The sequence below is a fragment of the Cherax quadricarinatus genome, chromosome 50, assembly GCF_038502225.1.
Source record: "Cherax quadricarinatus isolate ZL_2023a chromosome 50, ASM3850222v1, whole genome shotgun sequence".
Lineage (NCBI taxonomy): Eukaryota > Metazoa > Arthropoda > Malacostraca > Decapoda > Parastacidae > Cherax > Cherax quadricarinatus.
Genome location: NC_091341.1, coordinates 21,813,402 through 21,834,852, shown reverse-complemented (window position 1 = coordinate 21,834,852; position 21,451 = coordinate 21,813,402). Strand labels below are relative to the sequence as shown.

The following is a 21,451-nucleotide window of genomic DNA, read 5'->3' as shown; positions in this document are numbered from 1 at the left end:
AAGTATGTTCAGGTGCCAGTACTGACCGAATTTGTTCCCATAAGGAATATTGTGAAGTAGATTAGTCCATTTCAGACCCCGAAACATTCACGTACAAACGCACTTACATAAATACACTTACATAATTGGTCGCATTGGGAGGTGATCGTTAAGCGGGGGTCCACTGTATTTGAACTGGAAGCACTTTGATGCTGGTTAAGGGCTCTTGATTCAAGGAAAGTCCCTTGAAGTGGGAAGGGCCTTGATGCTGATCAAGGGTTGTTGATTCAAGGAATAAAAGCTACCCTCCATTTTATTGGATTTAACCTAATTAGTTTTCATTTCCAAGGTGTTGTATGGCCCCTACAGATTTAGCACTTCCCTATGACTACAATAATAATGATATTAATAAGTTGTAGGAGTGATGGACATATTTATTTTCTAATTTTATGATATTTTATGTATATTGTGATATTAGATTTTGCACACAAACATACACTTGCTGTCGCATTTTGTGATTAAATGTAATACTACTGCAAATTTTAATGTAGATGATATATTGTACTAAGTCTTCAATAAATTAGAATAAAAAAGACAGAACTATGTTACTTGCCTTAATGTAAATTACATCAGAGGGAAGTTTTTTTTTTTTTTTACCACATCGGCTGTTTCCCACCTAAGCAGGGTGACCTGAAAAAGAAGAAACACTTTCATCATCACTCATTCCATCAGTCTTGCCAGAGGCATGCTGATACTAAAGTTCAAAAAGTGCAACATATTTCCATCCATCCTTCAGGGTGCAGGCACTGTACCTCCCACCTCCAGGACTCAAGTCTGGAAGTATCAAATATCATTGGCCATAAGTATCTGAACCATAAATCAGTTTTATACATAGCCCTTTTCTTAAGTTGTCTACTTGAAACCTTGTGGCCCCATCATCACTAAAGTCCACCAATATTTCTACTTCGAGTGGAATTAACTGAATCCGTGAATACCTCCCATTTATAAAAAAAAATTACTACCGTTTCAAAAACATAAAAGCACTTTACTTATTTTCTTCTTCTTTCTGTCAACACACGGCCGTATCCCACCGAGGTGGGGTGGCCCAAAAGGAAAAATGAAAGTTTCTCCTTTTACATTTAGTAATATATATAGGAGAAGAGGTTACTAGCCCCTTGCTCCCGGCATTTTAGTCGCCTCTTACAACACGCATGGCTTACGGAGGAAGAATTCTGTTCCACTTCCCCATGGAGATAAGAGGAAATAAATAAGAATAAGAACTAGAAAGAAAATAGAAAACCCAGTGTGTGTATATATGTGCTTGTACATGTATGTGTAGTGTGACCTAAGTGTAATAATAATGTAATATTATTAGTAACATGTGGCAGGCTCACATGCAGTATGTGGCAGGCTCACATGTGGTATGTGGCAGGCTCACTTGCAGTATGTTGTGAGTGCAACTGAAACAGAACCCTAATGGAGACATGGTCTAGTGAGCTACCACAAATATGGATTTCTCTTACCACATTGGCTCTCTCTCACCGAGGAAGGGTGACCCAAAAATAAAACCCATTCACTATCATTCATCGGATCACTCTCTTGCCAGTAGTGAGCTGACATCACAATTCCAATGAACCTCTGAACTGCTGGTCATGGGCCAGGCCTCAGAGGTGTTGACCCCCGGAACAACCTCCAGGTATCTTTACATTTCCTTCAGAGTTCAGGTACTGCTCTTCTCAAATCCAGGAATTGAGTATGGGTAACTGGTTTCCCTGGCTTCACTTTCTAATGGCACATCAAGCCAAAAAAACATTTGTCCCCACTCATTCTGGTTTAACATGCTCATTAAGCTTACTGGATGTTTACTGCTTATGCTCCTAGCCTCAAAGCCTCCATTACCTCCTCCTTCCAACCATTATTGGATTGGCCCCTTCCCCTCCTTTCTCCCACCCTTGATTTATACACTCTCTTCATCACTACTCTACTCCATCCTCTTTAAATAGCCAAACTACATCAATCCCTCCTGTATATAATTAACATGATGATAATACTAATAATAATAATTCTCCATGGGGGACTGGAGAAGAATCCTTCCTCCATAAGCCATGCCTATCATAAGAGGAGACTAAAATGTGCCTTTTAATTGGAGGGAGGGGGTAAAGGAGGTTTTGTGTGCAAGGGGCTTGGACATCCAGCACATTTGTGTGATCATGTTTGATAGGAGTGGAGGCAAGTGGTTTTTGAAACGATGTGCTGTTGGAATGTGAGCAAGGTCACATTTAGTGAAGGAATTCAAGGAAACCAGTCAGGTACTGGGCTGCAGGTGCACTGACCCCCGGAACACCGTCCAGATAGACTCCAGGTAGCTGGACTCGAGTTCTGAAGGTGGGAAGTACAGAGTCTGCACTCTAAAGGAGGGGTGCGGATATTTGCTGTTTGGAGGGACATCCGAACTATTGTATCTGTGTGCCTCTGGCAAGATAGTGATAGTTTGAATGATGATGAAAGTGTTTCTTTTTCAAGTCACCCTACCTCGGTGGGAGACGGCCAGTATGTTTAAGAAAAATTATTATTACTGATAATAATATGGAAGTCTATACATACAGGTACTGAAATATTTGGGAGTGGACAATTAACAGATGAGTATATGAAAGACAATGTGAACCACAGAATAGACTAGGGGGGAAAAAAAAAAAGGTGGATATTGCATTGAGGCATCTGTGGAAACAAAGAATTTCATCCATGGAGGTATATATATGGGAGTGAAGCATGTCAATCACTCAAAAGTCATCTGTATACAGAACTATATAGTAAGTCCTCACTTAACATCAATTTGTTATAACAATAAGAAAAAACTGCTTCCTAGCCAGAGCCACTGTCTGTGTGGAATTTGCATGTTCATTTTTAAACTGCCTGGTAGTGGAAGGTGCTCCTTACAATTTTAGTTTTGCAAACATGTATTCTTTGATTTAACCCTGTTGTAATTAGTGCTAAAGATGCATTGTGCACCCCTGATGTATACATTAATTAGCCTTTAAGAATAAGAAGTTTATTTTGACATGATACATGGTTGTAAAGAGGAATATAATAGTTGGGTTTACATGCCAAAAGCCCCTTTGTATGCAGAGCATTTTGGGCAAACCTTAAAATGAACTTAAGATTAATGAGGTAATAACAGTTCATATGGTCATTATATTATTATTATTATTATAATCAAAAAGAAGCGCTAAACCAGATCATTAGATGAGTTACTATGAGTACAAGAGAACAGAATATTCTATTAGGTAATGCTATATGGCTTTAATAAGTCTAGTGGAGAATAATTACACTGTTGAATTAGTTTATAAAGATTACAATTTAAAGCAATTTACAATATGATGTATTACAATTTAGTACTATTTGCAACTGAAATTTAGGCATCATAATTCTGAAGTAAGTGGTTGAGCAATCTTCAGCACAATATGTAGTAATGTAATTGAAACAATTTAGAGTTGAGAAGTCTTAAATTTTTATTTTTTTTTTTTTTTTTTTTGAGTAGCTTTTGAGCAACTAGTAGGTTTGAGGTACAGTTTGTCTGGTTAATTTGGGGTGATTTCTATGTAGGACCTTAAACTGATTTGCAAACAGGGGTCCTTTAGGGAGTTCTGGCATTGAATTCCAGATCTTCAGGCCCTTTACATGCATAGCATTTTTGCATATGGAGAGATGGATACGAGGGATATCGAAGAGTGATTTGTATCCCGTATTATGGCTGTATGTTCTGTTATAGTTATCAAGTAGTAGTCTGAGAGGAGGGTTTATATTTGAGTGTAGTGTTTTGTGTGTGTATTTGTTGTTTTAGGTTCACCGGTCTTGTCCTGGCCCAGGTCCTTTCCAGATGGTGACCCAGTGGTGTGCATGTAGTAGGCACAATAACAAGTGTGGATGTTTTGTATATTAAGCAAGTTAAGACTCTTGAAAAAGTGGTGGTGGTGTGTTGTCTAATGCAGGAGTTAGTAATCAATTGCACTGCAGATTTTTGCTGGGTTATTAAAGATTTAAGGTGATTTGCTGTGGTTGAGCCCCATGTACGAATACCATAGGTGAGGTAAGGGTAAATGAGAGTGGTACAGAGCAAGAAGAGCTGATTGGGGTACACGGTACTGTATCTTTGAAAGGATGCCTACTGTTTTGGAGACTTCCTTGGAAATTTTGTGTGTGTGTGTGTCTGAAATTTGATTATTATTATTATAATCAAAAAGAAGCGCTAAGCCACAAGGGCTATACAGCGTCTGAAATTTGAGACTACAGTCAAGGTGGATTATTATTATATTATTATTATAATCAAAAAGAAGCGCTAAGCCACAAGGGCTATACAGCGCTGCAGGGTAGGGAAGGAAGCAAGGGAATTGGATGGCAGGAGGGAGGGGGGATGATCAGCAGGTTACAGAAAACAGCGGGGCAGGGGATAGTACGGGGGTAGAGGGTAGCAAGAGATACAAGTAGAAAGGGCTGAAAGTATCAGAATTTGTGAAGTAAGTCAGTCGTTGTCAAAAAGTCAATAAGAGAGTCCGGATGAAAGGTGGGTCCATCAGCGAGAAGGGAAGGTAAAGAGAGAGCAGCGGGGCGAAGACGACGACAGAGGTAAATTCTGCGTGCTCGTTGATAAAGTGGGCAGTCCAACAGAATGTGGCTGACTGATAATGGAGCTTGGCAATTCTCACAGAGAGGAGCAAGACGCCTCTCCATGAGATATCCATGAGTAAGACGAGTATGGCCAATGCGAAGACGGGAGAGAGTAGTCTCCCAACCTCGACACTGGTGATAAGAAGACGGCCAGTAACCTATACTCGGTTTAATAGACTGAAGTTTGTTGCCGAGCATAGTAGACCAACGTTGTTGCCAACGGGTGTGAAGGTGGGAAGATATTACAGCAAAATAGTCCGTACATGGAATACCTCTGTAAGAAACTGGTAGGTCATGTACTGCTGACCGCGCAGCAGTGTCTGCCTGTTCATTGCCCTGTACGTCAACATGACCAGGGACCCAACAAAAAACAATATCTTTATGCTTAGTAAAGATGCGGCGTAGCCAAAGTTGGATACGGAGGACTAAGGGGTGAGGTGTATCAAATTTTTGTATAGCCTGTAAAGCACTAAGGGAGTCTGAGACAACCACAAATGATGACACAGGCATAGATGCAATACGGATAAGTGCTGTAAGGATGGCATATAATTCAGCAGTAAAAATACTAGCTGAAGATAGTAAATGCCCTTGTACGACGCTGTCCGGAAACACTGCTGCGAATCCTACGCCGTCAGAAGACTTAGAGCCATCTGTGTACACAGCAATGGCATGAGAATGAGAGTGAAAGTGGTCAAGAAAAAGAGAGCGGGAAGCGACCGTAGACAGTTGGGCTTTCGAGCAAGGGAGGGAGAAAGAACAGACTCGAACAACTGGAACTTCCCAGGGGGGTAGGGAAAAGTGAGATGCTACATGTACATAGAAAGGTGGTAGTTGAAGAGAAGACAAGAGCGAATGAAGGCGAAGAGAGAAGGGACGGAGTAAGCAGGGGCGGCGAACAAATAAAGAATGTCTACTAATATCAGTGACCATTCTATAAATGGAAGGATTGCGGAGATCATGAGAGCGTACATAGTAGCGCAGGCAATGGGCATCACGGCGATCGGATAAGGATGGAACGTTCGCTTCTGCATAGAGGCTTTCGACAGGGGAAGAGCGAAAAGCACCAAGGCATAAACGTAATCCTTGGTGATGAATGGGGTTAAGGCTAGAGAGAGTAGCAGGAGATGCCGCTGAATAGATCTGGTCACCATAATCAAGTTTCGATAAAATAAGGGTGGAATGTAGGTGAAGGAGGGTTCGACGATCAGCTCCCCACGAAAGATGAGCAAGGGTTTTAAGAAGGTTCAGCCGGCTGTGACAAGTTGCCTTCAGAGAGGTAATGTGAGGTTTCCAGGATAACCTACGATCAAAGAGGAGGCCCAGAAACTTGACTGTATCACGTTCAGGGATACGTGAGCCATAGAGGTACAAAGGATGATCAGAGATGACAGAGCGTCTAGTGAAAGTGATTTGGTGGGTTTTAGTGCTGGAAAATTTAAACCCATGTGTGGTGGCCCAATTGGAAACACGGTCGACTGCATGCTGGAGAGAAACTGTAAGGAGGTGACAGTCAGCGCCTGCACAGGCAATAGCAAAGTCATCAACATAGAGTGATGACCAAATATTTGATGGAAGACTAGAGGCCAAATCATTAATAGCAAGGAGAAAAAGTGTTGTGCTCAGAACACATCCCTGGGGGACACCTTCAGCTTGGACAAAGTCCGGGGAGAGCACATTATTAACCCGAACACGGAAATGCCTGTCAGTTAAAAAGTTCTTAAGGAAGGATGGTAGATTGCCTCGAAGGCCTAAGGAGTGGGCTTGGGCTAAAATATTATACCTCCAAGTTGTGTCATATGCCTTCTCAAGGTCAAAAAATATGGCAATAACTGAGTGGTTATTCGCAAAGGCATTACGAACATACGTATCCAAGCGCAGTAAGGGGTCTATGGTAGAACGTCCCTTACGAAAGCCATATTGACGAGTGGAGAGACTGTTGTGTGTCTCTAAATACCACACTAAACGTCTATTTACTAGACGTTCCATTACTTTGCAAACTGCACTGGTAAGAGCAATGGGACGATAGTGGGAGGTTTCATGTCCCGTAGTGCCTGGTTTGCGGAAAGGGAGAACAATGGCGGATTTCCACAGCTGTGGAAGAACTCCTTGTGACCAAATAAGATTGTAAAGGTGTAATAGGACTGCAAGGGCTGACTGATGTAAATGTTGTAGCATACGAATATGAATGTCGTCGGGCCCAGCTGCCGATGATCGACAAGCTGAGAGTGTTGCCTCCAGTTCTTGAAGTGTAAAAGGCACATTATACTGTTCTTCTCTGAGAGAAGAAAAGTCCAAGGGTGCTAACTCTCTGGCAGACTTTGAGGAAAGAAATGAGGGGCATAGATGGAGTCCCTGAGAAATACGGACCAGATGATTGCCAATTTCATTGGCAACATCTAGTGGGTTTGCTATATCAACACCGGCAACCCGCAGAACAGGAGCCGGGTCAGGAGAATATTTACCACTCAGTTTTCGTACTTTTTTCCAGACTGCACTCATAGAGGAAGCAGAGGTGATGGTGGAGACATAATCTCGCCAGCAAGTGCGTTTAGCGTCACGGATGACACGGCGAGCGATCGCACGCTTCTGTTTAAAATCAAGGAGTCGCTCTGTGGTTCTATTGTACCGGTACCTGCCCCATGCAGCGCGTTTCAAACGTACTGCACGAGCACAAGCAGGAGACCACCAAGGCACGCATTTCTGAGAATGCCTGCTCGAAGTTTGGGGTATAGAATGAGAAGCTGCGGTGAAAACGGAGGACGAGAAGAGGTATAAAAGCTCATCGATGGAGGACGAAGAAGGAACCTCTTTAAAAACAGTCAGGTGTGAGTAAAGGTTCCAATTTGCCCGATTAAATTGCCAGCGTGGGGTGCGAAGAGGTGGCGAATATGAAGGGGAAGTAAGAATGATTGGGAAATGATCACTGTCATGTAAGTCCGGGAGAACAGACCAAGTAAAGTCTAATGCGGCGGAGGAAGAGCAAACTGAGAGATCGATGCAAGAGAGAGTATGAGTCCGAGGATCAAAATGGGTGTGAGTACCTGTATTTAAAACATGGAGGGGGTGGGTGGCAAGAAAAGCCTCTAACTGAATTCCACGGGAATCACAGTGAGACCCTCCCCAGAGGAAATGGTGGGCATTAAAATCACCAAGTAACAGAATCGGTGGCGGTAATGACGAAACAAGGAAGGCAAAATCCGGAATAGATAATGCCCGAGAAGGAGAGAGATATAAAGAACAGAGCGTATACCACCTATGTAAGTGGATACGGGCTGCTGTGTAATGCAGCGAAGTATGAACAAATAGCTGATGGTACGGAATATCAGTGCGGAGAAGAAGGGCACTTTCATTAAAGGTCCCATCAGGAAAAGGATCTGAAGAATACAATAAATTATAGCCTGAGATGTGAGAAATAACAGCAGAGTGTAATTTTGGTTCCTGTAAGCAAACACCAACAGGGGCAAACTGGGAGAGTAACATCTGAAGCTCACCCCGATTACCCCTGAGGCCGCGTATATTCCACTGTAAAAAGGCCATGATTGGCAATGATAAAGATACTTGAAATCCGCAGGTAAGGGTTCCTACGGACTAGAAGGGTTAGAAAAGTCCACATGCGGAGGCAGTGGAAAATGTTCAAGCAGCGAAGGAACGGTGCGCTGTGAAGAAAGGAGTTGCGCAGATGGAGCAGAGGAGAGAGGAAGAGCGGAAGGTGGATCAGTGTCCATTGATGGTTTGGTCTCTGCAATATATTCAGAGATTGCTTCAAGTGTTTCGGAATTCAGAGATGTCGTATGGGAGACAATATTGGGAATGGTAGGGGGAGGATGAGTAAAGATTGGAACTGTATTGGACTGTACCAAGGTAGGGGGGGGCGAAAGGGTGGAGGGAACTGGAGAAGCGTGGCAGGGGACAGAAGAGACAGGAACCTGGGAGGTGGCAGAAGAGGAAGAAACTTGGGAGGGAACAGGGGAGGAAGGTACATTACGAGGAGGAGGGTGAACCTCTGCACTTGTAACTGAGCCAGTGAGAGGGGAAGAACTAGGGACAGAGACAGGGAGGGTAAAGTGAGGAGGTGGAAGATGGGTAGGAGGTGTTACCGGACCTTTTTTTGACTTTTGAGAAGTAGAGGGACGATTGGGAAGAGGTGTCGTACGAGGTCTCGTCGATACTGAGGCTTGTAAGAGAGAACTCGAAGAAGCGAGATTAGACTGAGGCGTTGAAGTAGGGACGTCTGAGCCGAGGACAGCAAAAGGATTAGATACAGGAGTGATTATGGGAGAGGTAACCACAGAGGTGGGTGTAGAAGATGGGATACCAGAAGTGGGGGGACGTTTTGAAACACGGGAATAAGAAACACGTGGGAGTCTCCCTTGGAGGCGGAGATGAGAAACTGCCATGGCATAAGGGAGACCTTCTGTCTCTTTGAGGTAACGGATTTCCCGCTCGTTTAAATAGACCTGACAACGGCGAGAGTACGAAGGGTGAGCCTCATGACAGTTAAGGCAAGAGGGAGATCGATTGCAAGACGTATTAGAATGGTCATCGGCACCACAGACTGGGCATTCGGCGATAGATCTGCAATATTTCGCTGGATGGCCAAATCGCCAGCAATTTCTACACTGTTGTGGTGTAGGGATCACCTTTCGAACTTGTAACCGATGTCCTGCTATATAAACGGAGGATGGGAGTTCTCGGCTGTCAAAAGTTAAACGAGCCACATTGCTAGGGTATCGTCTCCGCCCACGGGCAGGAAGAACGTAAGTGTCTACCTTGAGGATTGGGAGATCTTGGAGTTCCAGCTGTTCTAGAATGTCGGTGCCACATGTCTGGAAATTTTGTTGAACTATGGTATGGGGCAGAATAACGGTACCACTACAAGAATTGAGGGAATGATGTTTTTCAAGGGTGACAGGAACAGTATCTATATGGGTAAGACGAGAGAGCTCACGAGCCTGGGTAGCATTCTGTACGGTAATGATGCGCGTACCGCTCTTAAGAGCATGAAAAGAAATATCTTTACCAACATGGCGTAGGAGTGCCTTGCCAATACTATGGTCAGAAAGATAGGCAGTAGAGGAAGTTGGTCGTAAAGTGAAGAATTTAGTCCACTGTTCAGTCTGAAACTGAGCGTGGAAAGGTAGTGAAGGACGTGTCGATCGTTTCTGAGAAGAACGAGAAGGTGAAGGTGGAGAAGTATCATCAGCAGGTAATTGTCGTTGACGTTTAGGCGTGGGACCAGAGTTGGTCCGACGTGGAACGGGTCGGCGATTTGAAAATTGCCGCACCGTAGAGGGAGAGGCCGGAAGCATAGTCAGAGGAGAGCGAAGGTCTGATAAATCGAAGGAGTCAGTCGAGGCCTCAGTACCTGAAGCGGGTGAGGAAACAGCACCGGCAATAGGTACAGAGGCATGAGGAATGTCTGAAGAGTGGTCCAAAGACGAGGCGGGGTCAGAACGGGGTGCGGTATCAAGAAGGGGCCCGGGGGTACCAGGTTCATGGACTAGGGCTGCCATGGTTAGGTTACTTCTTTCTTTTTGTTTTTAAGAAAAAAAAAGAAAGAAGAAAAGAAAATAAAAATAAAAAAAAGAAAAAAAAAGGGGGGACCGGGGAGGGATAGTTCCTAGGAGGGATGAAAGGGCCAGAAATCTCCCTCCGCGCCCAAGAGGACTCGACACCGCTAGTAGCGCAGATGCAGCATGGAACCCGTGCCATACCCTACCCTTCATGCCAGTAAACCAGCAATCTGGGATAGCAACCTCACATCTGCCGAGCTACCTCGGTGGACAAAAGAGAGGGCGGCCGGATATCCGCCACAAAGCATACCTCCTTCAGCCACCACCCCCGGAATCCGAAAGGTGGCTTCCAGAGCTACACCCGTCGCCCAAAAGACACCCAAAGCTACTCCGGGATACCGGAGAGGGATCGGGACATCCCTAGGCAATCCAGATTCCACGGCAAACTACGCCACCGCCAAGAAACCTCAACGGAATGGGATGGACCCCGGTGTCCTTTCTCCTACCTAGGAACTAGCGCGCCTGTGGGAGAAATCCCAAAGGACAAAAAGAGGAAGGGCAAAAGGGAGGAGTGGGGAGGAGGAGGAGGAAAGGAAAAAGGGGAGGATGGGGAGGATGGGATAGGGGAGGGGAGATTGGGGGGTAATTAGGTTCGGTCTGAGGAAGAAGACCGATAGGTCTAATTCCTCAGACCAAGAGCCTCTTCACCACGCCAAGGAGCCCCCCTTGAAGAGGATTATTATTATAATCAAGGGGAAAGCGCTAAACCCGGAGGATTATACAGCGCCTGGGGGGGGGATGTGGAAGGCATTCAGGCTTAATTCGGGGAACTGGAGCACAGATCCAATTCCCTAAATCAAGAACCCCTCACCAACATCAAGGAACCTTCCTTGAGGGGCAGTCAAGGTGGAAACCTAGAAATTTGCCATCTGTCTGTTTAGAAATGGTTGAACCATTTATCAATATGTTTAGTTGGTAAAATTAGCTTCATTATGTCTTTTACTTAAAGTTGCAGTTTCCAAGAACCTGTCAATGACATTAAGTGAGAATTTACTATACTCCACTTTATAAAGTTGTTTTCCTTGTTTGTTCTAGGATCACTCCAGTTTACCTCCCATTCCCAAGCACTGCATGACCTCTATGGGTTTAGCACTTCCCTGTGAATATAATGACAGTTTTCATAATTCACAACAATTTCTTTCACCCGTGTTGTCTAATACTGAATAGCATACTGGTTTAGCACTTTCCATGAACAAAATAACAATGGCTCATACTACCTAAAGGTAGCTCCTATACCCTGGTAATTTAGTAATTTTAATAAGGAGGGAGAAAAATCTCAGTGCTTGGAGAATAGTAGGCATTCATATTCTATTTAAGGAGAAGCCAGAGTCCAGGTCCTTGGATCAAGAGCCCCTCACTGGCATCAAGGCACCACTGACGGATTTCTATGGTAAGAGATAATGACCTTTATTGATGCAGTGGCCACAGAGGTAGTTGTATCATTGATAATCAATACGGAAAAGTCAATGAGGATGACACATGCAAGTTTGGTTCCTTTAGTGATGAAAAGTTTTTTGCCTGTAAGTTTATTTAGGCACAGATACACATAAGTACAATTATCATATATAGTAACATGTAAATTACTCAGGATAACCCAAAAACTGTCAGACAGCAGCTTATTTCTATTGGGGGACCTTATATCTTGTTCCCCAGGATGCAACCTACACCAGTCAACTAACACCCAGGTACCTAATTACTGGTACATGAATAGGGAGAGTAGGTGTAAGGAAAGATTCAACATTTCCACCCATGTCTGGGATCAGACCCTAGACACTCATTATAATAAAAAAAAAAGTGCTGAACCTGCAAGGGTCCTGCACACTCAGTGTAAGGCGAGAGCGTTGTCAACCGAGCCACGGTACACGAAATGTAGAAACAACGCACGTAATGGAGATGTAGATATGATTCAGTTAGTCTTCTTCCCCAAAATACTATGTATCCCATTATCCTATGGGCCTTCAGGCTACTGCACGTTTTATACAGTAATTTTCAAATAAATCTTTGTACATTTATATTCTTCTTGGGTAAGGGACATAAACAGCTTACCCAGTATCTAGTCCTGCCTTCCCATGGATGTTTAGAGAAGAGATTTTATTAAAAGCTGGGCCATGAGAAAAAAGAAATAATAATAATTTGATTTCAGCATGATACATGTTTGTACAAAGGAGTATAAGTGTACATGTCGAAAGCCCCTTTATATGCAGAGCATTTTGGGCAAACTTAAATTAACTTAAGATTAATAAGGCAATAACAGTGCAGTATTATTATTATTATAATCAAAAAGAAGCGCTAAGCCACAAGGGCTATACAGCGCTGCAGGGTAGGGAAGGAAGCAAGGGAATTGGATGGCAGGAGGGAGGGGGGATGATCAGCAGGTTACAGAAAACAGCGGGGCAGGGGATAGTACGGGGGTAGAGGGTAGCAAGAGATACAAGTAGAAAGGGCTGAAAGTATCAGAATTTGTGAAGTAAGTCAGTCGTTGTCAAAAAGTCAATAAGAGAGTCCGGATGAAAGGTGGGTCCATCAGCGAGAAGGGAAGGTAAAGAAAGAGCAGCGGGGCGAAGACGACGACAGAGGTAAATTCTGCGTGCTCGTTGATAAAGTGGGCAGTCCAACAGAATGTGGCTGACTGATAATGGAGCTTGGCAATTCTCACAGAGAGGAGCAAGACGCCTCTCCATGAGATATCCATGAGTAAGACGAGTATGGCCAATGCGAAGACGGGAGAGAGTAGTCTCCCAACCTCGACACTGGTGATAAGAAGACGGCCAGTAACCTATACTCGGTTTAATAGACTGAAGTTTGTTGCCGAGCATAGTAGACCAACGTTGTTGCCAACGGGTGTGAAGGTGGGAAGATATTACAGCAAAATAGTCCGTACATGGAATACCTCTATAAGAAACTGGTAGGTCATGTACTGCTGACCGCGCAGCAGTGTCTGCCTGTTCATTGCCCTGTACGTCAACATGACCAGGGACCCAACAAAAAACAATATCTTTATGCTTAGTAAAGATGCGGCGTAGCCAAAGTTGGATACGGAGGACTAAGGGGTGAGGTGTATCAAATTTTTGTATAGCCTGTAAAGCACTAAGGGAGTCTGAGACAACCACAAATGATGACACAGGCATAGATGCAATACGGATAAGTGCTGTAAGGATGGCATATAATTCACCAGTAAAAATACTAGCTGAAGATAGTAAATGCCCTTGTACGATGCTGTCCGGAAACACTGCTGCGAATCCTACGCCGTCAGAAGACTTAGAGCCATCTGTGTACACAGCAATGGCATGAGAATGAGAGTGAAAGTGGTCAAGAAAAAGAGAGCGGGAAGCGACCGTAGACAGTTGGGCTTTCGAGCAAGGGAGGGAGAAAGAACAGACTCGAACAACTGGAACTTCCCAGGGGGGTAGGGAAAAGTGAGATGCTACATGTACATAGAAAGGTGGTAGTTGAAGAGAAGACAAGAGCGAATGAAGGCGAAGAGAGAAGGGACGGAGTAAGCAGGGGCGGCGAACAAATAAAGAATGTCTACTAATATCAGTGACCATTCTATAAATGGAAGGATTGCGGAGATCATGAGAGCGTACATAGTAGCGCAGGCAATGGGCATCACGGCGATCGGATAAGGATGGAACGTTCGCTTCTGCATAGAGGCTTTCGACAGGGGAAGAGCGAAAAGCACCAAGGCATAAACGTAATCCTTGGTGATGAATGGGGTTAAGGCTAGAGAGAGTAGCAGGAGATGCCGCTGAATAGATCTGGTCACCATAATCAAGTTTCGATAAAATAAGGGTGGAATGTAGGTGAAGGAGGGTTCGACGATCAGCTCCCCACGAAAGATGAGCAAGGGTTTTAAGAAGGTTCAGCCGGCTGTGACAAGTTGCCTTCAGAGAGGTAATGTGAGGTTTCCAGGATAACCTACGATCAAAGAGGAGGCCCAGAAACTTGACTGTATCACGTTCAGGGATACGTGAGCCATAGAGGTACAAAGGATGATCAGAGATGACAGAGCGTCTAGTGAAAGTGATTTGGTGGGTTTTAGTGCTGGAAAATTTAAACCCATGTGTGGTGGCCCAATTGGAAACACGGTCGACTGCATGCTGGAGAGAAACTGTAAGGAGGTGACAGTCAGCGCCTGCACAGGCAATAGCGAAGTCATCAACATAGAGTGATGACCAAATATTTGATGGAAGACTAGAGGCCAAATCATTAATAACAAGGAGAAAAAGTGTTGTGCTCAGAACACATCCCTGGGGGACACCTTCAGCTTGGACAAAGTCCGGGGAGAGCACATTATTAACCCGAACACGGAAATGCCTGTCAGTTAAAAAGTTCTTAAGGAAGGATGGTAGATTGCCTCGAAGGCCTAAGGAGTGGGCTTGGGCTAAAATATTATACCTCCAAGTTGTGTCATATGCCTTCTCAAGGTCAAAAAATATGGCAATAACTGAGTGGTTATTCGCAAAGGCATTACGAACATACGTATCCAAGCGCAGTAAGGGGTCTATGGTAGAACGTCCCTTACGAAAGCCATATTGACGAGTGGAGAGACTGTTGTGTGTCTCTAAATACCACACTAAACGTCTATTTACTAGACGTTCCATTACTTTGCAAACTGCACTGGTAAGAGCAATGGGACGATAGTGGGAGGTTTCATGTCCCGTAGTGCCTGGTTTGCGGAAAGGGAGAACAATGGCGGATTTCCACAGCTGTGGAAGAACTCCTTGTGACCAAATAAGATTGTAAAGGCGTAATAGGACTGCAAGGGCTGACTGATGTAAATGTTGTAGCATACGAATATGAATGTCGTCGGGCCCAGCTGCCGATGATCGACAAGCTGAGAGTGTTGCCTCCAGTTCTTGAAGTGTAAAAGGCACATTATACTGTTCTTCTCTGAGAGAAGAAAAGTCCAAGGGTGCTAACTCTCTGGCAGACTTTGAGGAAAGAAATGAGGGGCATAGATGGAGTCCCTGAGAAATACGGACCAGATGATTGCCAATTTCATTGGCAACATCTAGTGGGTTTGCTATATCAACACCGGCAACCCGCAGAACAGGAGCCGGGTCAGGAGAATATTTACCACTCAGTTTTCGTACTTTTTTCCAGACTGCACTCATAGAGGAAGCAGAGGTGATGGTGGAGACATAATCTCGCCAGCAAGTGCGTTTAGCGTCACGGATGACACGGCGAGAGATCGCACGCTTCTGTTTAAAATCAAGGAGTCGCTCTGTGGTTCTATTGTACCGGTACCTGCCCCATGCAGCGCGTTTCAAACGTACTGCACGAGCACAAGCAGGAGACCACCAAGGCACGCATTTCTGAGAATGCCTGCCCGAAGTTTGGGGTATAGAATGAGAAGCTGCGGTGAAAACGGAGGACGAGAAGAGGTGTAAAAGCTCATCGATGGAGGACGAAGAAGGAACCTCTTTAAAAACAGTCAGGTGTGAGTAAAGGTTCCAATTTGCCCGATTAAATTGCCAGCGTGGGGTGCGAAGAGGTGGCGAATATGAAGGGGAAGTAAGAATGATTGGGAAATGATCACTGTCATGTAAGTCCGGGAGAACAGACCAAGTAAAGTCTAATGCGGTGGAGGAAGAGCAAACTGAGAGATCGATGCAAGAGAGAGTATGAGTCCGAGGATCAAAATGGGTGTGAGTACCTGTATTTAAAACATGGAGGGGGTGGGTGGCAAGAAAAGCCTCTAACTGAATTCCACGGGAATCACAGTGAGACCCTCCCCAGAGGAAATGGTGGGCATTAAAATCACCAAGTAACAGAATCGGTGGCGGTAATGACGAAACAAGGAAGGCAAAATCCGGAATAGATAATGCCCGAGAAGGAGAGAGATATAAAGAACAGAGCGTATACCACCTATGTAAGTGGATACGGGCTGCTGTGTAATGCAGCGAAGTATGAACAAATAGCTGATGGTACGGAATATCAGTGCGGAGAAGAAGGGCACTTTCATTAAAGGTCCCATCAGGAAAAGGATCTGAAGAATACAATAAATTATAGCCTGAGATGTGAGAAATAACAGCAGAGTGTAATTTTGGTTCCTGTAAGCAAACACCAACAGGGGCAAACTGGGAGAGTAACATCTGAAGCTCACCCCGATTACCCCTGAGGCCGCGTATATTCCACTGTAAAAAGGCCATGATTGGCAATGATAAAGATACTTGAAATCCGCAGGTAAGGGTTCCTACGGACTAGAAGGGTTAGAAAAGTCCACATGCGGAGGCAGTGGAAAATGTTCAAGCAGCGAAGGAACGGTGCGCTGTGAAGAAAGGAGTTGCGCAGATGGAGCAGAGGAGAGAGAAAGAGCGGAAGGTGGATCAGTGTCCATTGATGGTTTGGTCTCTGCAATATATTCAGAGATTGCTTCAAGTGTTTCGGAATTCAGAGATGTCGTATGGGAGACAATATTGGGAATGGTAGGGGGAGGATGAGTAAAGATTGGAACTGTATTGGACTGTACCAAGGTAGGGGGGGGCGAAAGGGTGGAGGGAACTGGAGAAGCGTGGCAGGGGACAGAAGAGACAGGAACCTGGGAGGTGGCAGAAGAGGAAGAAACTTGGGAGGGAACAGGGGAGGAAGGTACATTACGAGGAGGAGGGTGAACCTCTGCACTTGTAACTGAGCCAGTGAGAGGGGAAGAACTAGGGACAGAGACAGGGAGGGTAAAATGAGGAGGTGGAAGATGGGTAGGAGGTGTTACCGGACCTTTTTTTGACTTTTGAGAAGTAGAGGGACGATTGGGAAGAGGTGTCTGTTGTGATAGAAACACAGGCCTTATCTCTAGGCTTTATTGAACATAGAATCTTCATAGTACTTCTGCAACAACAAAATATAATGACTAGTACATCTAATAATGGCTTCTACAGGGATGGTGATGTCTTGCATATGTCAAGAGAAAAGTTATAACTACAGGCCACATATTTAAACTCACCATGTAATCTGCATCGCAGATAAATGGATAAAGTATAAGAGAATCACACACCATGTGTTGGTGCCCATGACCACACCAAACTGTTGTTGTTGTTGTTAAGGGCCCCTAGAGGTGGTGCAGTATTATCCTGCTGCTGCTCCTCACAGGACCAGTATCACTACAATCTCCCCCTTCTAAAATATCAGAGACAGTAATCTCCCAAACTGTTAGGTGGGCGACGTACACGTCCCGACCTTCGTAGCCCTTGAGCCTCTTCACCAGGTTCGATATTTTCCAGCGGGGTTTGATTAACTGCTGGAGCAGAATCCTCTATTTCCATAGGGGTAGTCTCAAGGGGCTTTCCAGGAGAAAACGAAGCATCTTTCACATCTATTGGTGTATCTTGAGATTCCACACTAATAGGGATTTCAACTGGGGCTAAATGTCTTGTAGATACTGTAGTCTCTTCACCATTTTGGTAGCGAATGTGGGCGTAATGTGGATTAGCTTGCAGGAGCTCTACCTCTTCCACTAAAGGATCCGTCTTGTTCATCCTACGGTGACTCTTCAGGAGAACAGGTCCAGGATGACATAACCAAGTGGGCACGGAGGCTCCCGTAGAGGAACGACGTGAATAGTTGAGGAGTCTTTCATGAGGGGTTGCATTAGTAGCTGTGCACAGCAGTGATCTAATAGAGTGAAGAGCATCCGGTAGGACAGTTTGCCAGTGTTGAACAGGTAGATTGCGCGACTTTAATGTCATTGTAACTGCCTTCCATATAGTACCATTGAACCGCTCCACTTGACCATTGCCTTGAGGGTTGTAGCTTGTTGTTCTGCTGCAGGCAATACCTTTGCTAGCCAAAAACTCCTGAAGTTCGTTACTCATGAACGAGGATCCCCTGTCTGAATGGATATAAGCTGGCATACCAAAAATAGAGAACAACTGTGAAAGACAACTAATAACAGTTGAAGCAGCCATATTTGCACAGGGGAATACAAAGGGAAACCTTGAATATTCATCTACTATGTTAAGGAAATACCTATTCTGATTTGTGCTTGGTAGAGGTCCTTTGAAATCTATATTCAATCTTTCGAAAGGCTGGGTGGATTTTATGAGATGAGTCTTCTCTGGCTGATGAAAGTTTGGCTTGCACTCTGCACATACTCTGCATGCTCTGATCACTTGTCGCACATCTTCCACTGAGTAGGGCATGTTCTTTGATTTGACAAAATGGTACAGGCGTGTAACTCCTGGGTGACACAAAGCCTTGTGGAGAGATGAGAGTGATTGCAAATCATGACATGCTGCTCCACAGTGGGACCTAGAGAATGCATCAGGTGAGATGTTCTCTTGACCCGGTCGGTACAGGATATCAAAGTCATAACACGATAGTTCCATCCTCCAGCGTAATATCTTGTCATTCTTTATCCTACTTTTGTGCCTCTTGTCGAACATATACATCACGGACCGTTGGTCAGTCCTTATGGTGAAATGTCTACCAGTTAAATAATGCCTCCAGTGGCGAACTGCTTCTATGATGGCCTGGGCTTCCTTTTCTACAGCAGCATAACATTTCTCTGATCCTTGAAAAGTTCTCGAAAAGAAGGCTACTGGTCGTCCTGCCTGAGATAAGACTGCAGCAATGGCAATGTCAGATGCATCCGTTTCCACTTCGAATGGTAGGGACTCATCAATGGCTTGAACTACTGAGTTTTCAATGTCCTGTTTGAGAGTATGGAAAGCGGCTTCTGCTTCCTTTGTCACAGGAAATGTGGTAGCACTCAATGGGCGGACTTTACTTGAATAGTTGTAGATCCATTGTGAGTAATAAGCAAAGAGACCAAGAGTTCTTCGGAGTGACTTTTTGTCTTGAGGCATTGGAAGTTCCCGTAGAGGTCGTAGTCGTTCAGGGTCTGGGAATATTGAACCTCCTTCCACTACATAACCAAGGATGCTAAGCCTTTTAGTTGAAAAAGTGCACTTTTCCTCATTGTAACTGATATTTTTCTTCTTGGCGGCTTCCAAAAACTTATCAAGGTTTGCATCATGTTCCTCCTGGGTCTTGCCACAAATGGTAACATTATCTAAATACGCGTAAGTTCCCATGAGTTGCTCTTCCTGAATGAGTGAATCCATAATTCGTTGGAAGCAGGCTACCCCATTGGTGACTCCAAAAGGGACTCTGGTAAACTGATACAGGCCATCACTAGCCTGAAACGCTGTGTATGGTTTATCTTCATTCCTTATAGGGACTTGATGATAGGCACTCTGCAGATCAATTGTGCTAAACACGTAGTACTGAGCAATTTTGTTCACTGTATCGTCAATTCGAGGTAGAGGGTACCCATCAAGAAGTGTAAATTTGTTGATTGTCTCAGAGTAATCGATAGCCAGTCTCCGTTTCCTATAACCATCCTTAACAACAACAACCTGTGCACGCCAAGGAGAATCACTCGGTTCTATAATACCCTCCTTCAGCAGCCTCTGAGTTTCTTTCTCAATGAACATCCGATCCTCATAAGAATAGCGGCGTGACTTAGCTGATATAGGATGGCAATCCGCGGTAAGATTTGCAAACAGCTTTGGTGGGTCTACCCTTAAAGTGCTAAGTCCACAGACAACAAGAGGAGGCAGTTCACCTCCATATGTTAAGGTGACACTACCATGCAGCTTCTGAAAGTCCTGACCAAGGATAACATCAGAGCACAGTTGTGGCAGAATAGCTAAATGTACATCTTGATAATCCTTTCCATTAACTCTGAGATTTACCTTACAAAACCCTAAGGTCTGAATAGAGAGAGATGTTGATGCCATGGAAACGGTACCTGATGAGTGATGTAGAGTCAAGGAGAGCCGTTTAACTAAGTCAAGGTTGATGAAACTCTCTGAGCTGCCACTATCAATAAGACCATCTACTTCTGTTCCTTTGATGAATACTTTCACAACTGCCTTTGACAGTGAATTTGGAGTAGCCGCAGAAGTCACTGTTGCTAGAGTCGCATGATCACTGGAATGTGTGGAGGCACTAGCTCTTGTTGATGCATTAGCACGACATACTTTCGCAAAGTGACCTTTCTTGTGGCATTTATGGCACATTGCTTCACGAGCAGGACACTTTGGACGTGGATGTCTTGAAAAACCACAAAAGAAACACACCGTACCTGCTGCTGCTGTCACTGAGGCAGGTTCCACAGTAACTTCATTGCAAGAGTCTTGGTCAGGAATTGCAGCACTTACCACTCGAGAAGGCTGAGCGGTACTGTATACTTCAGAATTCTTCTGGGCTGAATCTAGAGCTCTTGCCTGGTCAAAGGCAGCAGCTAAGTCGAGAGTTTTATTCTCCAATAAACGCTGCCTTATTATTGGTGATTGCAGGCCACTGATAAAAGCATCCCTGATGGACTCTTCACAATACTGAGCAGCTGTCACTGCTTGGAAGTGACAGTCCTTACCTAAGATTTTCAGTGCTTGAAAGTATTCCTCTAAGGACTCATCAATCTGCTGGCGGCGAGTTGCAAGGCGATAGCGTGCAAAGATTTCATTTGTAGGTTTAATATACTGAGACTTGAGGGTTTTGATAGCATCTTCGTAGGTATTACACTCAGAAATAGCCTCATATATCTTAGGTGACACAAAATTGATGAGCAGACTTAGTTTATCTAGATCTTCTTTAGGAAGGGCTCCCAAGAAGTTTTCGAAAGTCTTAAACCAGTGCTTCCATTCCTGAGCAGCCGTTGATAAGCTGGGGTCACAGTCTAGCCTCTCAGGTTTCAGTAAACGCTCCATGTTGTGATGTAGTCTAGCGCAGGATCACCACCAGGTAGCCCAGGATTCTATGTTCAATAAATTGTTGTGATAGAAACACAGGCCTTATCTCTAGGCTTTATTGAACATAGAATCTTCATAGTACTTCTGCAACAACAAAATATAATGACTAGTACATCTAATAATGGCTTCTACAGGGATGGTGATGTCTTGCATATGTCAAGAGAAAAGTTATAACTACAGGCCACATATTTAAACTCACCATGTAATCTGCATCGCAGATAAATGGATAAAGTATAAGAGAATCACACACCATGTGTTGGTGCCCATGACCACACCAAACTGTTGTTGTTGTTGTTAAGGGCCCCTAGAGGTGGTGCAGTATTATCCTGCTGCTGCTCCTCACAGGACCAGTATCACTACACGTACGAGGTCTCGTCGATACTGAGGCTTGTAAGAGAGAACTCGAAGAAGCGAGATTAGACTGAGGCGTTGAAGTAGGGACGTCTGAGCCGAGGACAGCAAAAGGATTAGATACAG

General features: G+C 44.5%; 1 long non-coding RNA gene across 1 annotated transcript in view; it reads right to left on the bottom strand.

Moving 5' to 3' along the window:
* Positions 1-104: 104 nt before the first annotated feature.
* LOC128702047 (uncharacterized) overlaps positions 105-21,451 on the bottom strand; it is a 46,515-nt gene continuing 25,168 nt past the window's right edge. Inside the window, exon 3 of the long non-coding RNA XR_011393352.1 lies at positions 105-669. This is a non-coding gene — a long non-coding RNA (uncharacterized lncRNA). The remainder of the gene's footprint in view (positions 670-21,451) is intronic.